The 20,471-nt window shown below is 42.9% G+C and overlaps 1 protein-coding gene across 3 annotated transcripts in view; it reads right to left on the bottom strand.

Annotated features, from left to right (window-relative positions):
• Window positions 1-20,471, bottom strand: part of RGS20 (regulator of G protein signaling 20) — a 50,165-nt gene that overhangs the window by 16,433 nt on the left and 13,261 nt on the right. Inside the window, exon 2 of one of the 3 annotated variants that reach the window (XM_073892772.1) lies at window positions 4,566-4,659. The exons of 1 other annotated variant lie outside the window; for it this stretch is intronic. The gene's annotated coding sequence lies outside the window, so the exon portion shown is untranslated. Of the gene's footprint in view, window positions 1-43; window positions 1,095-4,565; window positions 4,660-20,471 lie in introns of all 3 variants that reach the window. One more of the 3 variants, XM_073892771.1, reaches the window with a different exon arrangement.

The following is a 20,471-nucleotide window of genomic DNA, read 5'->3' as shown; positions in this document are numbered from 1 at the left end:
ATTGAATTTATAGGTTTATGAGAAATGACATCCGTTTGAGTACCTGCCAAATCAGGATGAGTCCTCTGGAGTAGCCCTTTTAATTATCCCAGGATGTAGCTCCAGGAGTGCAAGAGAGACGCGGTCAAGTGTTTAGCGTCCTTTCATCCACAGCCGGAACAACGCTCACAACTCCCGTCCACAGTGCCCCGCCGGAGCAGTCCAGGATGCCCACACTGGGGCGGCTCACTTGTTCAAAGGGTGGAGACAGACATCTGTCTAGCTCACAGCCATGTTTTATGGGCACCACAGGCAGACAAGCCCCCTTTAATGCCCCCGGGGTGGAAACCTGGGGCTCCTCCAGGCATCTGTGCCATTGCAGCAGAGACATGATGGTTTCCCTTCATTCAGGACACTGAGGGGCAAGGACAAGCCAGTACAGGCTCCAAACAAAGGTGCTGGGAGCAGGACATGCCCCAGGCAATTATTTTCTAAGAGATACTGATGCAACTTGCCTCATTAACAAAAAAAAATCCCAATAGCTTCCCAGAAGGAAGGACTGTGACGTGGTAACGTCAACGGGTTTCAAGGGACTACTTTTCCAACATCTTTGCAACACTGGGTCTTCCCAATCAGTACATGAAATACGTGTTCACTGAGAGCCTCTCTTCTGTAGATTTTAAAGACTTTCCTCAAACAGGTCTTGCACATTTTTGATAGGTTTATTTCTGAGTATTTTATGGATCCGTTTTTGCGTTGTAAATACTTCCCCACTTCAAGTTTCTAAGTAGTTATTTTGGTGCACAGGAAGGCTAAGGGTACTCTATCTGGCCTCCCCGCTGACTTCTCTCATTAATTCTAGTAGTCTTTCTACTGATCCTCTTGGGTTTTCTAGGCGGATGATCATACGGTCTATAAATAGTCACACTTGTCCGTTTACTTTCTGTACCTTTCCAAGTCCAAGATGCTTCCTCGCCTTGGTCTTATTTCATTGGCCAAGAAGATCTGTAAATACTGAAAAGTAGCAGTACTTGTAGGTACCTCTGACTTCTTCATGACTTTAACGAGAAGACTGATGGCACTTTGCCCATATGTATAATGTGTGCTGGAGGTTTCTGGAAGAAGACAGTTTTACGGAGTTAAGCATAATTTCTTCTATTAGTTACATAGTACAAAATAAGTTGTGCCTGCTTATCTTATCATTTATTTATTTTACCAAGAGATAGAGAGTACAAGTGGGGGGGAGGGGCAGAAGGAGCAGGAGAGAGACTCTCAAGCTGACTTGAGCTCAGCGTGGAGTCTGCTGCGGGGCTCGATCCCAGGACACTGAGATCATGACCTGAGTGAAACCAAGAGTCAGCTGCCCAACTGACTGAGCCACCCAGGTGCCACCCACCCCTCCTGCCTATCTTATTAGTTAACACATTTTATTTGCTTGTACACACCTCATGTTTGTAAATCCTGGGAAGACTTAATGATTTAGTGAGCAAACTCCTCTGAGAGAACATCGTAGGGTTGCTCATGACTAAAGACAGCCTTCAGAAATCAAAGGCAAATGACATCCAAGTCTGTTCTTACACATTTTTGAAAATGGCTCTATTAAGGTGGAACAAACATACAGTCTGCACATACTGTTTATAGGGCATAATTTGATAAGTTCTGGCACGCACACACCTGTGAAACTACCACTACAATCATGACTGCATTATCCACCTCAAGCGTCCTCACACCCTTGAGGACTCCCTCCTGCAGGCCCCCCTCATCTGCTCCTGCCTGTTTTCAACAATCACTGATCTACTTTCTCCCACCATCTGTTAATTTGCATTTTTAAGAATTTTATACAAATGGAATCTTTTTTGTCTGGCTTCCTTCACTCAGCCTGATTATTTCACGATGGTTATGTATATCAATCATTCATTCCTTTTTTAAAAATTTCTGAGCAGTATTCCATTGTCTAGATGTACACAATTTGCTCATCCATGCACCTATTGCTGGGCTTACACCTTACTGATGGTTCCTGAAAGGATTATATATATAAAAGGCATTGTCTTCTTTTGAACACGGAAGTCTTTTATCAGACAAGATGAGAGGTGCATGTGACTGACACTGTATTAAAATTTACAGCACTGTATACAGTTGTAATCTTTCTAGTTTGTTCTTCCACGCTGAATAATGCTGGATGATTATGTTCTTTTCGTATTTCTTGGACTAGTCATGGTTGTTAAGCATTTTCCTCACTTACAATTCTTCCTTTCTTTTCTCAGTGTTCCATGTTTCAATTCATCTTCGTAGAGTTTCAACTTAGCTTCATAATCTATTTAATTTTTCCTCTGTTTAATATTAGAGTTTCTTGTATGGTTTCTTGGAAACCTTACATGTGGTTTAGTAATGCTGACATCTTGAATCATTTAGAACTTTGGATAAACAAGAAATGTATGCTATTCCTATAAAATCTTTGAGCAACCTATCTCCTCTCAGTGCTAAAATTTCTAAATGAGTAGCAATGGTTTTCACTCAGTTACTAGGTGCTGGAATGTTCAGTGGAGGGAGTAGTTAGTCTTGACGATTTATGCCCTGCTGAGCCATGGTGGAATAGGAGAGTGTGAGAAAAGGCAAAAAGTGTTAATAAAATCTGAATATTAAATATTAGCAAAATACTGATAATTGTTGGATTGTGTCATTAACATACGGACTTTGTTATACCTTCCTCTCTACAAAAGAAATTTTTTTTTTGATAGCAAGGACGCAAGCTGGGGGGAGGGAGAGGGAGAGAGAATGTTAAGCCCAAACCCGGGCTCCATCTCACAACCCTGAGATCATGACCTGAGCTGAAATCAAGAGTTGAATGTTTAACTGATTGAGCCACGCAGGCGTCCCCTTCCTCTGAACACTTAAGTATGTTTGAAAATTTTCTTTAGTTTTTCAAAATGTTGAATTCTATCAGTGTATGTGCTGCCGAAGCGAGCACTGTTGAATTCTATCAGTTAAAAAATCTATTGAGAATATGAATCTATTAAGAATATGAATTTTCCTCTTTGAATAGTGAATGAAGTAAATTAGATTAATGAATTTCTTAATTTTGAATCACCTTTACCTTACTAAGTAAACTCTTCTTGGGTCTAAAAGATGGTTATTCTTTTATTATACTGCTGAGATTGATAAGGAGTTTTAAAAAACAATCTTTTTTTAAGAGTAAAGATTTAATTAATTTATGTGCACGGGGGGGAGGGGCAGGGAAGGAGAAGGAGGGAGAGAATCTGAAGCAAACTCTATGGCGCCGATGTGGGGCTTGATCTCACGACCCGGCGATCACGACTTGAGCAGAAACCAAGAGCTGGATGCCCAACTAACTAAGCCATCCAGGCACCCCTATCTGTCTTTATTAGGAAATTATTTTTGTTCATCCTGAAGATTTGCAGAATTTGCCTGTAAAATTACTGAAATCTCTCAAGAGTGGCTTGTTGACTATGTTTTCAATTTCTTCTTTCATTTCTTCCTTTCTTTGAGTCAATATGGTATGTTTTTCATCTCCTGTAAAAAAAATCCATTTCATCTAGTTTGCAAATTTACTGAAACTCATTATTAATAGTCATCTTACCACTGTCAGAATGCGATGCTTTAAATTACTGCCTGCTTGTTTGAAAGACAAAAGTGTAATTGCTTCTGGGAGAGTTGCATATTTAGGGTCATAAAATATTTGTAGAGACTTAATTTTTCAATGTGATAGCTGATTAACATGAGGCCTAAAAACATGTATCATAAAGACTTTATTTGTCAGAGAGAGAGAGCAAGTGCACAAGCAGGGGGAGCTGCAGAGGGAGGGGGAGAAGCAGATTCCCTGCTGAGCAAGAAGCCCGATGTGAGGCTCAATCCCAGGACCCTGGGATCAGGACCTGAGCCGAAGGCAGACGCTTAACCTACTGAGCCACCCAGGCATCCCTAAAAACATATACTGAATGAACGCTACCTATTTACAAGATTCTTTAAATATACCATTGGTATGTATTCGCTCAGCTAGTCCTTTCAGACATTGGCATATGATCTGATTAGCCGAACTAGCTTTATGTATCTTTTTTCCTTTGCCCTTACCATATCTGTGGGAGAACTCTGTACGCATTTCATTTCCATTAATTCTCTCTAAATACCATGGAGTCAGTGCTTCTTTATCTTTGCTATTGTTTTCCTCTTTAGGCGAGTATATGGCATGGACTGCTGAGCATCACTTCAGTGCACGTTGGGATGTCACAGGCATAATGCCCCAGTGACTGCTGCCTTTGTTTGTGAAGTTCTATGAATGCAAAACCAACGTCCGTGACCTCAGAGGCTTTATTCTATAATTTATGGCATTTAAAGAGCAGCCTGAGGAAATGGGAATAACCTAGGTTGGCAATTTATTAAATAGTCAGATCTTAACCAAAAGATAATCCTACTCAAATATGGCTTTTCCCAATTCCTAGGAACCTGGCATTTAAGAGAATTCTTTCAAAGTTCAAGCAAAAGCCAAGGCAAACTCCTAATCTTGGTCATACGCTTTTAGTAATTTGGAATCAAAAGTAGTATCTTGTTAGAAAAAAATGTAACCTGACCTTAATTAGCGCAGAAAAGTTATTTCTGGTAAACTTAAACTTGGTGCTTGGATGATCATCAACAGCTGTTTATTTTCATTATAGTTTCCAACCTCTGAAAACAGACATTTTTGAATTACATTGGGAATATGATGACACATCAAGTACTGTATGAAAAAAAAACTTCCCTCTTAAGGCCTAAGACCTGTTAGAATCATAAACAAGGGTACAGACTCATAGACAAGATGCCAATGAAGGAGCAACAAGAACCTTAGAGGGCATAAATTCAGAACCATCCTCAGCAATTCTTAGAAAATGATCCTACCATCAGGGGACGGTTCAGAGCCCTGAAAGTTAAACCAATGTATAAGGAAACTAGAGAGGCAAACTTCCCATGAAGGCAACCCAAATTTCAACTCCACCTATACAGCCTCTGAGCTCCTTTTTAACACACCTTGGCTTTTGAAGTATTTTCCCGTTGGGTAGTACTCCAATGTGGATCATGAGTGTATGAAAATGAATAAAGGGAAACCTCACTAAAAGGGAGTCGGGAGACCAGAAGGGGGAGCTCTCACCCCCTTACCAGTTGATGTCAATTACAGGAAGAACTGCCAATTACACACCCCAACTGAAGAATCCCTAACAGGAAAGAATCATCAATTACAGGCCACAACAGGAAAAGATACACATTGCATCTCCTCGGAGAAATCAACTACCCCAGCAACCCAGCCAATGAGAAACCCTCATCACCCTGAACTCTTGCTTTTCTCAAATGGACATTTTTTCCAAAACAACCCCTCCCCTAGCTTCCTCCTTCTCCATAAAATAACATTCCTCTCCTTTGTTGGACTAGCCTATGGGTTTTTTTTTTTTTTACCATGGCTTGCCTGTCCTAAATTGCAATTCTCTGCTATTCTTGAATAAAGCTGTTTTTGCTGGTAAAATAACTTAGTTTTATCACTGTAAATTTCATGAATTTGTTTTTATTCTTTATCTTTCTCGAAAACGACTTTGTTAGTTTTCTCCCTCACCTCTGGCACTAAATTCTTAGTTGATTTCTTTTCCATCATTGCTGTTTTCTCATTAATGCATTTTGGGCTACACACTTTTATCCAATTACTGCTTTGATCGTAACTATGAGTTCTGATATGTGGCACTACTGTTTAATCCAAAGAACTCAGATCAAATGTAAGCTCAGACTTCTTTTTATGCAAGGTTTTTCAGAAGCTTATTTTTAATTTCTTGACTAGCCTGTCATTAGGTTATATATAATATTTTTGCACTGATTAGAAAATGTGGCCCCTATGACTTTCCCACTTTTGAATATATTGAGATTTGGGGGTAACTTTCAAGGTTTAAAAGGATGTAGCTTTGCTTACCTTTAGTTTTATGTTTTCCAGAATGTCGTATAAATGAAATCATACAGTAGGTAGCCACCTCTAGAATTTTCCATTCATTTTCTGGGATCATGATGTCATTGGGATGGAAGAACCCATTAGCCTGGTCACTTGCCTCACAGTGGAATCATTACCTCCCAGACCAGTGGGGTCTCTCTGATTCTTTAAATATTTTGGAAAGATTCTTTAAATTGTAATACAGATAAGGCTGTCGACACGTTTAAAACATCAAATGTTTCACAAGAAAGATGGTTTATGAGTGGGAGAAATTGTTATGCAGCCCTCTCATCTTAGATAAAGAAGAGTGGAGATGGGGTGGGCATAGAGCACAGGACGCCTTGCATCCTCGCTACCCATCAGCTCAGTCATTCCCACACCTTCCTTACCAGATGTTGCAGAAGTAACCGATTTACATTTTGCCCTTCCTCGGTTTTCACAATGGAGGAGTTACAAGTGAAGTCCAGATGGGGTGGGAGGTGAAGGCCGAGAACTATTTCTGGTATTTTGTAGCTTTAGTAACTCCAAATATACCAACTCTACTAGGCTGACTACAAATGAGCATGAGACCCTGAGCGTGACGCTTCCTCTTGCACTACAATGGTGCACGCAAATTGTCCCTTCTTTCCCATCATGCCCTGTAGCTCTCTCCCCTGAAATTTTTTTGAGCCTGTTCAAATGATTGGGTCTGTACCAGGAACAACGCTCCCTTCCTTGGGAGCCACTTCTGTTCATCTGTCTTGCACTGCTTGCTGAGCTCTCACTGCCAGTGGCACCGAGCCCCATCAAAAGAGCGGCGGTGATACTCCAGGAATATTCTCTGTGCTGCAGCCTCAAGAGACACTCTTGATTTCCTTGTTCTGCAGTAACACTGCTGAGTATTTCACAGCATTTCTCCTAATTTTACCCTGATTTTGATCTTCCTGCCATTTAAAGTTTCCCCAGCCTGCAAAGCTTTTTCTAGCATTATTTTGCCCTGGATGCACGATGAGTTTTCACAGATGCCACCTTTAGGTCTATATTCTACATTCTCCTCCACCCTGCCACAGCGCAAGCACACCCAGGGTGTGCTCAACAGCCACATGGCAGATGGCTGAGTGTGAGCCTCCTGCAGGTGCTGCACATGTCTGTTCTTCAAGTTGGGCGCTCACTGGCCTGGGGCAGTGGAGGAAGCTAGGATCCAGGTCCCTCTCAGAGGACACCTAACTTCTGAAGAACTGGAAGAATTCAAGTGACCAGGCTGGGGAAAGGGAAGTGTTCAAAGTCCTTACACAAGTTAGAGGGAGGTGCAAATAGGGTGTAATCAGCACTGCGCTTCCAGGACCTGAAGGGGGTCGCTTCTGAGGGTGTTTGGCTTTGAGGCTGGTTAAACCACAGGAAGTCTCTCTCATTCAAGAATCTATACCATGAGGTTTGTAAAACAGACCAACTGAAATCAGCAGGGCCCATCCATTCACTCCTGAACGCTCTCTGGGTTCAGCTACTTAGTCTGAAGACACCAACAGGTGAATGAAGCTTTCTCTGAGTCACAGAGTCCAAGCGTTAATACCAGATCACCTGATGTTAATTAAGTCACAGCCAAGTCCACTGCCTGCCCAAGGCTTCCACCTGTTACTCTTAGCTGCTGGGAAATAAGCTGAACCCAGGTCAACAGTGATGTTTCCATTTTGTTTAGCTGGATCCTGAAATAAAACCATTTCAAGTTTGAGGGAGTGTTGGCACATTACCCTGTGGTACAGTCACCACCAGAAAGAAGTCCAACTCACTCCAGCTCATGAAATATTAATGACGAGCTGGAAGTTACTTGCACTGACTTCTACATAGTCAAATGGACCAAAACTCCATTCAGAGCTGTATCTTCCACTTTATATGACACAGACAGCTAACAGTTCTTAGGAGCTCATGGGTTAGTGGGAGATCTTAGCTCTTCCTCTGTGCAAAACTATGAGTCTTCAAAAATTTTTTGTCTATTTATTGTCTGAATAATTTGGGGGCTATTTTAAGAAAAAGCTAGTTCATTGTTCTAGGAGGGGAAGTCAACTGAAAGCTTACTAGTAACAATAGACATTTTAGAATTAGAATTACTTCCAGATGGATGCTTACACATGTCCTCACCTCTTAAAAAAATACGTATGTTACCATCTGTTTTGCAGTGCCTCTGAATGGAAATCTTTACTCTCCTGTTTAAATAGCTGCCACCAAGTTTAAGACTATAATAGTAATGTCTTTCTTTTCTTTTCCGCTGTTATTAAATGGACGTTTTGTATAACTCAACTTTTATGATTGCCGATGGGGAATACTAGAAATAGTAAGAGTATGATCTGAAGGGAATTAATCAATTATGCATGTTTTAACTTGTTCTTAGTATCAACCAACAATTAAAGAACATTTTGCGAGTACTGATTGAAATCTTTATCCCGGGCTTTCCTTATCCCAAGAGACCACAGGGAATTTCTCAAGGAGAATGGAGATGGGTGCATTCCCAATGATAACCTAGGTCAGGGGCACCTTGGAAAGTACTAAACGCATATTAAAATCTTTGTCTGTGGGGCTGCTTTAGGAAATCTTCAGATCATGAAGGAACGTGTCAGGCAGTCATTAACGGTTTGCATGAGAATTTCTGCCAGCTTTTTTAGTGTTTCTCAGCAAGGAATAGGCTAACAAGAATGTATGAGTGAATTGCTGCAAATAACAGAAAAAAAAAAGCAGGACAACATATTTGCAACATGTAAAAATTAATGTCCAAATTTGAACTTATTTCCATGGACAAACCTCCCCATTTTCTCCCTCTTCCTATCTTGGTAAGCAGTGTGCTGTCTATCCAGTTGTCTAAGAAAGCTTGAAGCTACCTTCTGCTCCTCCCACTTTTAACTCATGGCAAAGCCAAATGGAGTCTCCTCCCAAGATGTCTTTCATGTCCACCCCCCTTTCCTTCTCCACATGCCTAGGCCCTAGTTAACATCTCTGGCCTTGGATTATGAAGAAAGTCTCCACATCAGTCACTCTGCCTCTTTTCTGGCCCCAGATCACTGGAAAAAGCGTAAAATTCTGGAAGGAGCTATGAGAGAGTTATCACTTCCCTTCCTCCCTCTGTGGTCTTTCTTTTTCACTCTTCCTTTTGAGGCAGCATTTTAGGTGGTACTTGGTAGGGAAGGAGTTGACTTTGGGATGAGTGTGCTTTTGCTTTGGAGGTACATTTTTGTTCTGGATGAAGGCAAGGCTGGGGAACTGAAGAAGCACAGTTTATCGAGGGCACCTGGCTGGCTCAGTTGGAAGAGCATGCAACTCTTGATCTTGGGGTCATGAGTTCAAGCACCATGTTGGGAGCAGAGATTACATAAAAGGAAAAAAGAGGGGTGCCTGGGTGGCTCAACTGGCTAAGCATCCGACTCTTGATTTTGGCTTACGTCATGATCTCAGGGTTGTGAGACTGAGTCCTGCATCGGGCTCCACACTGGGCGTGGAGCCTGCTAAAGATTCTCTCTCCCTTTCCCTCTGCCCCTCTCTAAAAAAGAAGAACAACAGGTTTTTGCTCTGGCTTAGGCTCTGAAGAACCTTGAGAGAAGCATGGAGAGTGCTAGGTCATCAGCTAGGTCATCAGGATTAGAGATCTGGCAATGAACATGGGCAGAAATTAAGCAGGAATGTGGTTTGCTTCTCATAGTTTCTTCTTGTGTGCTATCTCTCAGGGACCTAACTGCTGTGGAAAGTGGATAGCTAGAGAAATGTAGTCAAGATAAGGTTAATATTAATTCTGGGACTATGTAACTAGCATTCTAGGTTAGTCAAATTTGACACATTTTTCTAAACTGATATTTCTTTTCCTATGACGATTGTTGGACATCTCATTTGTTTACTATATCCAAAATATTTTAAAAAGAAACCTACATCAAAATATCAATACAGTGATTTTTTTTCATGATGGTAGAATAGCAGTGCCTAGCATAGAAGAGGCATAGATGTCAAACAAAACACATATATTTATACTTGTACATATATGCATATCTATATAAACATTCATACATGTATATATAAGGATAACACAATGGCTTAATAAATTAACCTGCCCATTTTCATTTAGAGAAAATAAATGGCCAGTGTATGAATGGATTCCACCTGATCCCTCTGTCAAAAATATAAAAATCAGTCATTTTTGTTTTTACATTAGCTTTTTTGGAGCACCTGGGTGGTGCAGTCGGTTAAACATCCAGCTCTTGGTTTAGGCTCAGGTCATGATCTCGGGGTCGTGGGATTGAGCCCCACATCAGGCTCCACCCTCAGCGCAGAGTCTGCTTAAGTTTCTCTCTCTCTCTCACTTTGCTCCCCCCCACTCTAAAATAAATAAATCTTTTTAAAAAATTCGAAGTTTAGCTTTTCCTTCATTTTCATGGCAATCCATAACCTAACTACTAAAACAGGGAATGGCACACACATACCCCCAGAAGATGTAAAATAATGAAGAAAATGCCAAGTATGGTGATATGGCGCAAACTACATTGTTGATGGGAGTTCACACTGGTACGACCCTTTGGAACACTCACACAATCCACAAAAGCTGACCATATGCACACCCTCTGACCCAGCCATTTCAGTCCCCTAGTATCCACTCCCCAGAGAGGTTGCACCAAAAGCATGCATTAGGATATTCTTGCATGTACTACACATAATCGCCTAAAACTACTCAAATGTTCAATAGTAGAATGGATAAATTGTGGTATATTCATACAACAGACTAGGATTCAGCAATGATTGATCCACAATTACCTCAACATGTGGATGAATCTCACCAACAACACTGAAGTAAGAGAAGCCAGGCAAAACAGACTATTTACCGCATGGCTCCATTAAAAGAAAAATACAAGCCCTGGCAAAACTGTTGTCCACTGTTAGGAATCAGAACAGTGCTTCACCTCAGTGAGGAGGTTTCTGGGAACCTATAATGTGCTGCTGCTACCGTGCGGGTGCGGGTTACAGGGCTGTGCTGAGATGGTGAAAATGGATGAAATCATATGTGCCCTTTTCTATTTGTATGGCATGGTCTTAAAGAAAGCTAAAATGAAGACAAGGCAGGCTAGAGACATGATAATGGCAGACCGGTGGAAGAGAGGTTTCTAATTATCTGGATGTCTGTCACCTGCCAGGGCGTCTGACGTCATGAGCCTCCCAGGCATCATGAGGCAGGGGAACAACGTGCCTGGGAAGATTTGGCAGCACTAACAGCCTGCACGCCAGCCTCCACATGCTGGCTTGCCTCCTCTCTCCTCTTTCAGTGTGCTCCTTTTTGGTTTACTCTTAATGCAAGGTGTTTGCCTTGTGCTTTCAATGTTTTTGACCCTTCTGTCAGAGGGCCAGAAAGCATTATGGAGGAGGAACTTTGCAAAATGTGTAATAGTGATTGAGATGGTGTCCATTTCATACAGAAATCCTACGAAGTTCTTGGCATAAATCTGGAGCCCAATAAGCACAATCATGGCCTTGTGAAAGATTTTTGTGTGCTCCGGCATTGCTGGATATTGTCCACAAGACACTGTGGGAAATGGTGGCAGGGATATGCTCTTCACATCCTTCCTGGATGCTTCGTTTCACAGTTTCTCAAATGTGGAAAATATGCCAAGTCTTTGATGACGTTGCAGGAGGATCAGGCAAAGAACGACCCGATTAGGGGCGCCTGGGTGGCTCAGTGGGTTAAGCATCTGCCTTCAGCTCAGGTTCTGATCCCAGGGTCCTGAGATCGAGCCCCACGTGGGGCTCCCTGCTCAGCGGAGAGCCTGCTTCTCCCTCTGACTGCTGCTCCCCCTGCTTGTGCTCTCTAATAAACAGAATGTTAAAAAAAAAAAAGAATGACCCGATTATAAATCTAGAGTAAAAAGGTTAAAAATATGACCATGTTGTTTGTTTTCAAAGGGTTTTCCTGCTGAACTGGTCACACATGTACTGAGCTCCAGCTGAAGCAGTCTGTATTGCAGGCGGGGGGTGGGGGGGGAGCTGCGGGGTGAGCCTGCCTGTCTATGCCAAGGGCTTATGTTCTAGGCAGAGAAACACAAAACCATGACAACAAATAGGTGAGATGCTAAAATGGTTGATACCCTATAGCATGATGAGGAGTTGTGGCCAGCGAGGGTCTCTGAGCAGGGGACACCTGAAGTGAGACCAACGATGTGGAGGCAGGTGCACACAAATGTTGGGGGGGATGCTTCTAAGAAGAAGGAACTGCAAATACAAATGATACTGGCCTGTCCCCGGAACATGCGGGAAGGGTGGTGAATGATGAAGGGATGGAGGGCGCGCTGAGGACACGAGTCAGGGAGATGAGAATGGGCTGAAGTCCTCAGAGACCAGAGAATTTCTGGAGGGGAGCACCAGAGTGAGCCAATGGGTGGGTCACAGGCATGGGTTTCAGGACGAGGTTTCTGAGGAGGTGCAGTGGGTCATGGCCGACCCTATGGATGGTCACGTCAGTGAGGGCTGAGGTGTGGGAGGGGAAAAGCCTTCTGGAACTGAGAAATCAAGAAGCTGAGAGACCAGAGGGGAGCACAGGTCATTTACAGGGATGTTGAAGAAATCGGGAATGACGACAGGGCCAGTGCTGGAGAGGAGATGATGCCCACATGCTAGAGTCTTCTACCTGAGGGCAGGGGCCAGAAGGTGAGCAGATGACGGAAAGGAGCAGAAGCAGAGGTTCACTCTAAGGACATGCATTTGAAAGAAGTATTTTTTTTTTTTAGTTGTGGTAAATTTACATAACATAAAATTTATCATTTTAACCATTTTTAAGGGTACAGTTCAGTGGCGCTAAACACACTCACACTGCTGTCCAACCATCACCACCATCTGTCTCCAGAAGGTTTTCATCTCCAACTGAAACTGAATTCATGAAACACCAACTTCCCATCCCCACCTCCCCCCAGCCCCTGACAACCATTCTACTTTCTGTCTCTAAAATTATGAGTTGTTTAGGTACCTCGAATAAGTGGGACCATGCAGTATTTGTCGTTTCGCGTCTGACTTATTTCACCCAGCATCATGTCTTCAAGTTTCATTCATTTTGTAGCTCGTGTTGGAACTTAAGAGTAGGGTGTTGGAAGGAAGAATGTTTTGGAAGTGGCCACAGAGACACCCACCTAACTTCTAAGAATGGACCTAAGCTGTAGAACTTCAGTGGAAAAACGTCTGCAATTACCAGGGCCATGGGGGAAAGTGCTGTCTTCCGAGAGTAGCCATATTTCAGTGAGAGAAAGAAGGGATGGTGAGACACTTGTGAAAAACTGGGGCATTCATTCTGCTGGCAGACTGAGTTCCAGAGAGCACCGCGGGCAGGAGGCAGAGGGGCATGCGATGGAGCCAGATCACGGAGGTGTGCATCCCTGTAGCGACAAGGATCCGAAGCCAAGTGGGAATACCAGGTTTATTTGGAGAGGTCCTGCAGGTCTTGGGCTGGCACTTAAAGAATAATCATTGAACAATAGTGAGCAATTGAGGGGCCCCTAGGTGGCTCAGTCGGTTAAACATCTGCCTTCAGCTCAGGTCATGATCCCAGGGTCCTGGGATGGAGTCCCGCATCGGGCTCTCTGCTCAGCGGGGAGTCTGCTTCTCCCTCTGTGCTCTCCCCCACCCTCTCAAATAAATAAATAAAATCTTAAAAAAATAAATTAATAAAAAAATAATGGGCAACTGATCCAGAATTTCTACAATGGTGTGTGGCGACCTGTGCCGTGTAGGGAAGAGATCATGGGGCTTCAAGTCAGAGGGTCTACTTCTACTTCGACCTTTGCCACTTGTGTGACGTGGACCAAACTACTTCATCCTCCCAAGCCTCCACCTCCTCATCCAGGTATCAGCCACCCAGAGACTGGGTGACAGTCGTAAATGAGAGAATGTATGCGAGAGGCCCCTGAAAACTAGTTAAGTGCTAATCTAATGCCATTATTATTATTAGTGTAACTTAGTACTCACTGATGGTATGTCATGTAAAAGACAGAAAGACTAATATGGGAAGTCCTTAGATTGTGTGTGTATATGTGTTTTTTTTTTCTTTAAAGTAGGCTCCATGCCCAGCATGGAGCCCAACTCCAGTGGACTGAAAAGCCTGAACTTTTGACCTTAGATCAAGACCTGAGCTGAGATCAAGAGTCAGACACCCAACTGACTGTGCCACCCAGGTGTCCCTAAATTGTGTTTTTTAAAAAGGATTTTATTTATTTTGAGAGAGAGAGCATGAGCATGAGCGGGGGAGGGGTAGGAGGAAGGAGGCGGAGGAGGAGGGGCAGAAAGTGAAGAAGCAGACCCCCTACTGAGCAGGGAGCTCCACTTGGGACTCATCCCAGGGCCCTGAGACCATGACCTGGGCTGAAGGCCAATGCTTAGCGGACTGAGCCACCTAGGCGCCCCCCCCCCAAATTGTGTTTTAAGATCATAAGCAAATCCATCTCCTACCTTTGTATCTATATTTAGCAGAGAGTGAAACAGCAGGGTCCCCGCTTATCCACCCTCAGACATCTGGCACCTGGACCATTCACAAACCTAGAAGAAACCTAAAATGCCTCCTCCTGCTTGCAAGTGGTAACAAAATAGCTGGGAAGAGGAAGAATGAGGAGACCAGCGAAGAGGAGTGTCCTTGTGTTAGCTTGCCAACCAGAGCTAAGGAGCTTTTGCATTCACCGGGGAAGCCTGGGGAGAAAACCTGCTTGAGGCCTGGGCAAGAAGAGGTCCAAATCCAGCCCTGACTTTTCCACTGTCAGGCTTTGTGACTTCAGCAATGGGCCACCTTCCCAGGACTCAGTTTTCCTGTCTGCCAGCTGAAGGATGATCACTAGCTTTTCTTCTTATTCTAAGATGCTATTAGACAGGTGAAGCATGCAAACATTGCTGAGTGAAAAAAAGTCAGATATAAAAGGCCACATATTGTAGGGCTCCTTTTACATGAAATATCTAAGAGGCGAAGCTGTAGAAACAGAAGGTAGATCAGCGGTTGCTAGGGGCTGCAGGACACAGGGGCTTGGTGGGTGAAAGCTGGGGGTGTTGGGTTTCTTCTCAATGATGAAATCATCTAATGCTCTAAAATGGATTATGGTGATTGCTACACACTCTGAATATATTACAAGCCATTGAACTGTACACTTTAAATGGGTGAATTGTACGGTATTGTAAATTACGTCTCAATAAAATATTATTAAAATGCTGTTACTTTATATAGACTTGTCACCTGAAATGAATGTTTAACACTGTGTCAGCTATAATTAAAACAACTTTTTTTAGATGCCATTTTTCAATTTACTTTAAAGGCAGCATGTTGGGCTTCATAAGTCCAAAAGAGCAGGGATGCTGGTTCTAAGTTCAGCTCTGGCCCTAACGTGGTGACCCTACGTAAGTCATTTGTCTGTGCTGGGCTTCTGGTGGCTGAGTCTTTCCCACTTGCTGTTTCATCAAGTTAACGGTCACTGGGCATTGTTAATTTTGTTAGGTATGACAAAGGAATTCCATGACTTAGAGCAAAGACACATGAAGACAAGGAAAGAAAAATACGGAAGGAAGAAGAATAGGGAGAGAGAACACTGGGTGGGGAAGAGCAGCTGTGCTCTGTGGTGCGCTGGGAACAGCGACACACCAGTAACACAGGCTCGCAAGCGGCGAGGGACAGAGGGCTGTGGGCGCATCATAGGGCGCTGGGGTATAGTCGGATCATGGACAAGCTGCCTGACTCCCGAAGGAAATGCTACACCACGGCCCAAAACTGTGTATAGTGCCTAATATTTAGACAGAGTTTTTCAAGTCTGTATTTGAAAAAGGAAAGTGTCATGAAAATACTTCCCCAGGGGTACCTGGGTGGCTCAGTCGGTGAAGCGTCTGCCTTCAGCTCAGGTCATGATCCCAGGGTCCTGGGATCGAGTCCCGCATTGGGCTCCCTGCTCAGCGGGGAGTCTGCTTCTCCCTCTGCCTCTGTCCCTCCCCCTGCTTGCATCCTCTCTCGCTCTCTAACAAATAAATAAAATCTTAAAAAAAAAAAAAAACTTCCCCAGACATCATGTTACAGTGGGAAATTCAGATGAACATGCCAGTCACCTTACAGCGTTTCAGTGCTCTCTTGTATATGGAAGTTGGTTGGTACAAAGATCCAGAATGCAAGCTCTTTCCCTGGTTAAAAGCACAAGTGCTCTTTCCCCCAGAGAATGATCACGTTTATAGTCTTTCCTACCAACAGTGGAGAAGTGGTTCCCAAGTGCATGTGGAGAAACAGAAATGTGTAAACCTTAACTAATTACATTTCAAATTTTATTTGATAGAGAAGATAGTGAATAAGTGCAATTAATGTTGCATCGGCCCTCACTGTGTTCAATCTTGTGCACATTTCATCTCTCTCTCTCTCTGGTGTTGAAATCTAAATAAATCTAGCCCAGAGGGTATCATGTATTATGCATGCTTCAATATAACCCTAAAAATGTGAACTGAAATTTGATGTGAATTTAAATCCTCTACAAACTCACACTTATGAAAGTGTTAAAGTAAGGATGAAATATTAAGAGTGAAGCCAGTTTCTTCTTTGGTTCTGAGTGATACAAGGAATATACCCTCCCAACAAGAAAAGGGATAAAGCCCCTCTGTGCTCTCCTAATTAGCCTCCCTATTCTCAGGTACACTCTGGATACCTTTCCATACTAGGACGAGGGTCTGGAAACATCTGATATCCTCAGATGCATTTCTGGAGGTGATACAGTGTCCTCAACCCAGAGAGTTCTCCAAATTAACAATGTGGAGGGGAAATGCAACATTATCACCATCATCCTTGCTCAAGGCCAGCCAGGGAAGCTGCAGCTAGGAGGAGGCTGTGAAAGGGCCGGGGTGGGAGGAGTAGGAGGGGTGGAGGAAGTAGGGGTACGGGGCTGTGGAGGGCTGCAGATCAAGGAGGCATTCCAGCCCTGCTGAGGGACAGGACATCAAAGGGCCGGCCTGGAGCACACACAGTCAAGATCTTTTGGCAAACAGAGGCTCCTGTTACCCTTGCTGCATATGCCCAGACATACCTTGTGCCTGTTAGCCACTCTGTAAATGCTGAACTGACCTACCAAGCTTTCAAAAGGCCCTTAGGAAATAATGTTTTTAGTATAACTAAAAGGGGCTGGTCATACAGACACGGTGCCCTTCTGATGCGATGCAGTAGGAAGTTCAAGCACCACCCAGGAAGTGGTTTGGTCAAGTCACCGAACCTAAGTCTATTCCAGGCTTTGGATCTAACATCTAGTTTGCAGAAATTTAGGAAGTAGAGGAACAAGTTCATCATCACGAGGAAGAAGTAAATAAATTCATGATATAGGACAATCCACAGGGCAGTGGTTCCAGTTTCTTCCCCAAATTAGTGTGTGAAAAAGAAGATGGAGAGTAGACGAAGCAGACAGAGACTAAGGAGAAATGATGTGATATGGCTAGTGTTAGGGACTGAATTGGGTCTCCCTCATTTTTATGTTGAAGTCCTAATCCCCAGTACTTCAGAATGTGACTGTATTTGGACACAGGGTCTTTAAAAGGGGTGATTACAGCAAAATAAAGCCAGTGAGGTGGGGCCATGGTCATAACTGACTGGTGTCCTTATAAGAAGCAGAAATTTGGACATGAGAAAGACACTGAGGATGCATGTGCACACACAGGAGGAACATGTGAGGACAAAGAAGACAATTGTGTGCCAAGCCAAGGAGAGAGTCATCAGGAGAAACCAAACAGGACGACACCTTGATCTTGAACTTCTAGCCTTCAAACTGTGAGCAAATAAATTTCTGTTGTTTAAGCCACCCAGGCGGTGGTATTTTGTTATGGCAGCTCTAGCAAATGAATACAGATGTTAAGTGATGCTAAAATAGTGTTAATTTTGTTGGGTATGACAAAGGCATTGCTATTATTATATGGACATTATATTTTTAAATGCGATCATAAGGTTATTAGGTTTCTTAAAACTAACATTTTTATTTTAACTGTCTTTTAATGAATAACATTTGTAATGAAGCTTCCTATCATTGTCCCAAAGCAATTAGCTAGAACTATGGAAACTCTTATGGACAAGGCCTCCTTCTTCGATCACAAGCGAGAGTTAAGTCCTCACCCAGGGCTGCAGAAGGCCCCCACCACTCTGGTCCAGTCTGCTGGGGTTCTCCTAACCCATTCTGTTTATGCTGGCCACAGATCTTATAGACATTAGGCCTGGATGACTATTTGCTAGTTGAAGAATGAATTTTCCACCAATTACAGCAGATGGATTGTAAAATGTGTTAATGTACATGCAAATTAAGGATAATAAAAGTGTACAAAAATCTGTGTTCCTAAGTAACTAACTAGCCTTCTTCTGGACTCCTTACAGGTCTGCCTGGGCAAATTTTTCCGCTGTGTCTCTTTTTCCACAAATTCTACCTTCTCCACGATCCCTTAGGGGATAGAAGCATTGGATCCTCAAACTTTGCCTTATGTCCGTTATTAGGTGTTTTCATCTTGTGATGATAGCAAGCTCCCATCCTGTTTAAAGCTTTTAGATTGTACGTGATTTGAATCTCTGAAAGCCTCTAGCATCTGAGTTATACACACAGCTTTTGTGCATATTATTTCCCTCTGGCCCTTCTTCCTTAGTACTTTTGGGGCTTGTTAAATGTGCTTAAGTTTTCCTGTTCATATGAAAATGCTGAATGTTAAAGTGGTGGATACCAAAAGGAACCTTAAGTTAGATCCTCTGACTTCACTGCCTATAGGAGATTGTCTTTAATTGAATTTTTGGTCTTGTCTTTCTGAAAGTTTTTTCTTAAGAGTGCACAATTTTTCTAAGAAATAACATTGCTAGTGGTTGAATGTCAGATTTACTTTCATACAGACTGTTTCCTACAAAAATGTAGTAATACTGCACACTTACGTTCAGGTTATAGATGAGAGGGAGGCAAACCTTTCCTGTAAAGGACCAGAGAGTCAATACTGTAGCCTTGTCGGGGGCCTTATGGTCTCTATAGAAACATCTCAGCTCTGCCTTTCTTGGTGCAAAAGCAGTCACAGACATCATGTCACTGAATGAAATGTGGCGGGGTTCCAGTAAAACTTTATGGACATTGAAATTCAAATTTCATAACATTTTCATATGTCACGAAATATTCTTCTTTTGATTATTCCCCCCAGCAATTAAAAAATGTAAACATTGAGCTTCCTAACACATCTAGATGCTGGGAGGGTGGTGTTCCCACAGAGGGCATGAAAGCTCCACGTGCCTCCCCCCATGCCTTGTCCTTGATATCTCTCCCGCTGGGTTGTTGCTGAGTTACTGACTTCCTCCATGCAAGAAGGAATGCTGCTAGCAGATTGCCTTTGGATTGGAACTATGATTCTTCCCTGAGTCCCCAACCTGCCAGCCCTAGCCCATCAAGATGTTGGATGTGCCAAGTTTCCACAATCTTGTGAGCCAATTCCTCAAAATAAATCTCTCTCTCTCTCCATACATACACACATACACACACACATATATATTTTTTAAATGTAATAACCATTTTTTTGTGTGCAGGTCATACAAAAACAGGCAGCAGTCTGGATTTGGCCCATGCACCCTAGTTTGCTGACCTCTGTAGTAAATATATGGAAACTCTCAGTAGATTGTTTACAGTTTTAGAAAAGAAAAGATTCTAGGGCAGTAATATCCCAGTGATTATGCCAAAGAATTTCCCACCATAACCTCATGAGAATGTAGTGTACCACAGCACAGCACGCTACGTATCATAAAGAGTCTAACAAATTCTCATTTCTGCCTCTGGCCCAGGCCAATCCCTTCATTTCAAAACACATCAAACCAACTGCCTACTCGCCGCCACAGTTGGAGGTTTTGTGGACATCTAAGACTTTAGGGTTTAGAGTAGACTCTTGAGTCTCCTCTTCTGCCCCCCTCTGTTTCCTCTCCAATCTTCTCCAAGTCCATACATGGTGCCCCCATCCACCCACATCCGAGGAATCACCTTGATTCTTCTCTCTGCTGCTCAGTCATTGGCAAGCTTGCCACTCCAGACTGGACATCGGGTCTACTCACTTCTCTCCAATTCCACTGTCTGCCCAGCCCAGGTGGGCACCATCTCTTGCATGGACCACTACAGAGAACCCCAATACCCCTTGTACTTTATCACCCACAGATTCTTCACTATAGTGGCAAGAGTTGAGTAGTTGCAATAGAGACCAAATGGCCCATAAAGTCTAAAATATTTATTGATTACAATAGAGTCCACATTTTGTGAGTCTCCTCCTGTGGCCTTCAGTGGCAATCTATGACACCACAAGAAAATCTAAACTTTTTTATCAGAGCCTACTTTTCCCACATATGGTTTCCAAATAATGCAATTTCTCCTTTATCTGTATGAGTAAAGGTAGTAGTAATCACATCTTACATTTAATTCGTGAAATGAGGGCTAGTATCCAAAATCTATAAAGAACTTATCAAACTCAACACCCAAAGAACAAATAATCCAATCAAGAAATGGGCAGAAGACATGAACAGACATTTCTCCAAAGAAGACATCCAAATGGCCAACAG

Source organism: Callorhinus ursinus, unplaced genomic scaffold (assembly GCF_003265705.2).
Source record: "Callorhinus ursinus isolate GAN/ISIS: 27379988/994484 unplaced genomic scaffold, GSC_fseal_2.0 scaffold5, whole genome shotgun sequence".
Classification (NCBI taxonomy): Eukaryota; Metazoa; Chordata; class Mammalia; order Carnivora; family Otariidae; genus Callorhinus; species Callorhinus ursinus.
This window is presented reverse-complemented; position numbering and strand designations above follow the sequence as displayed.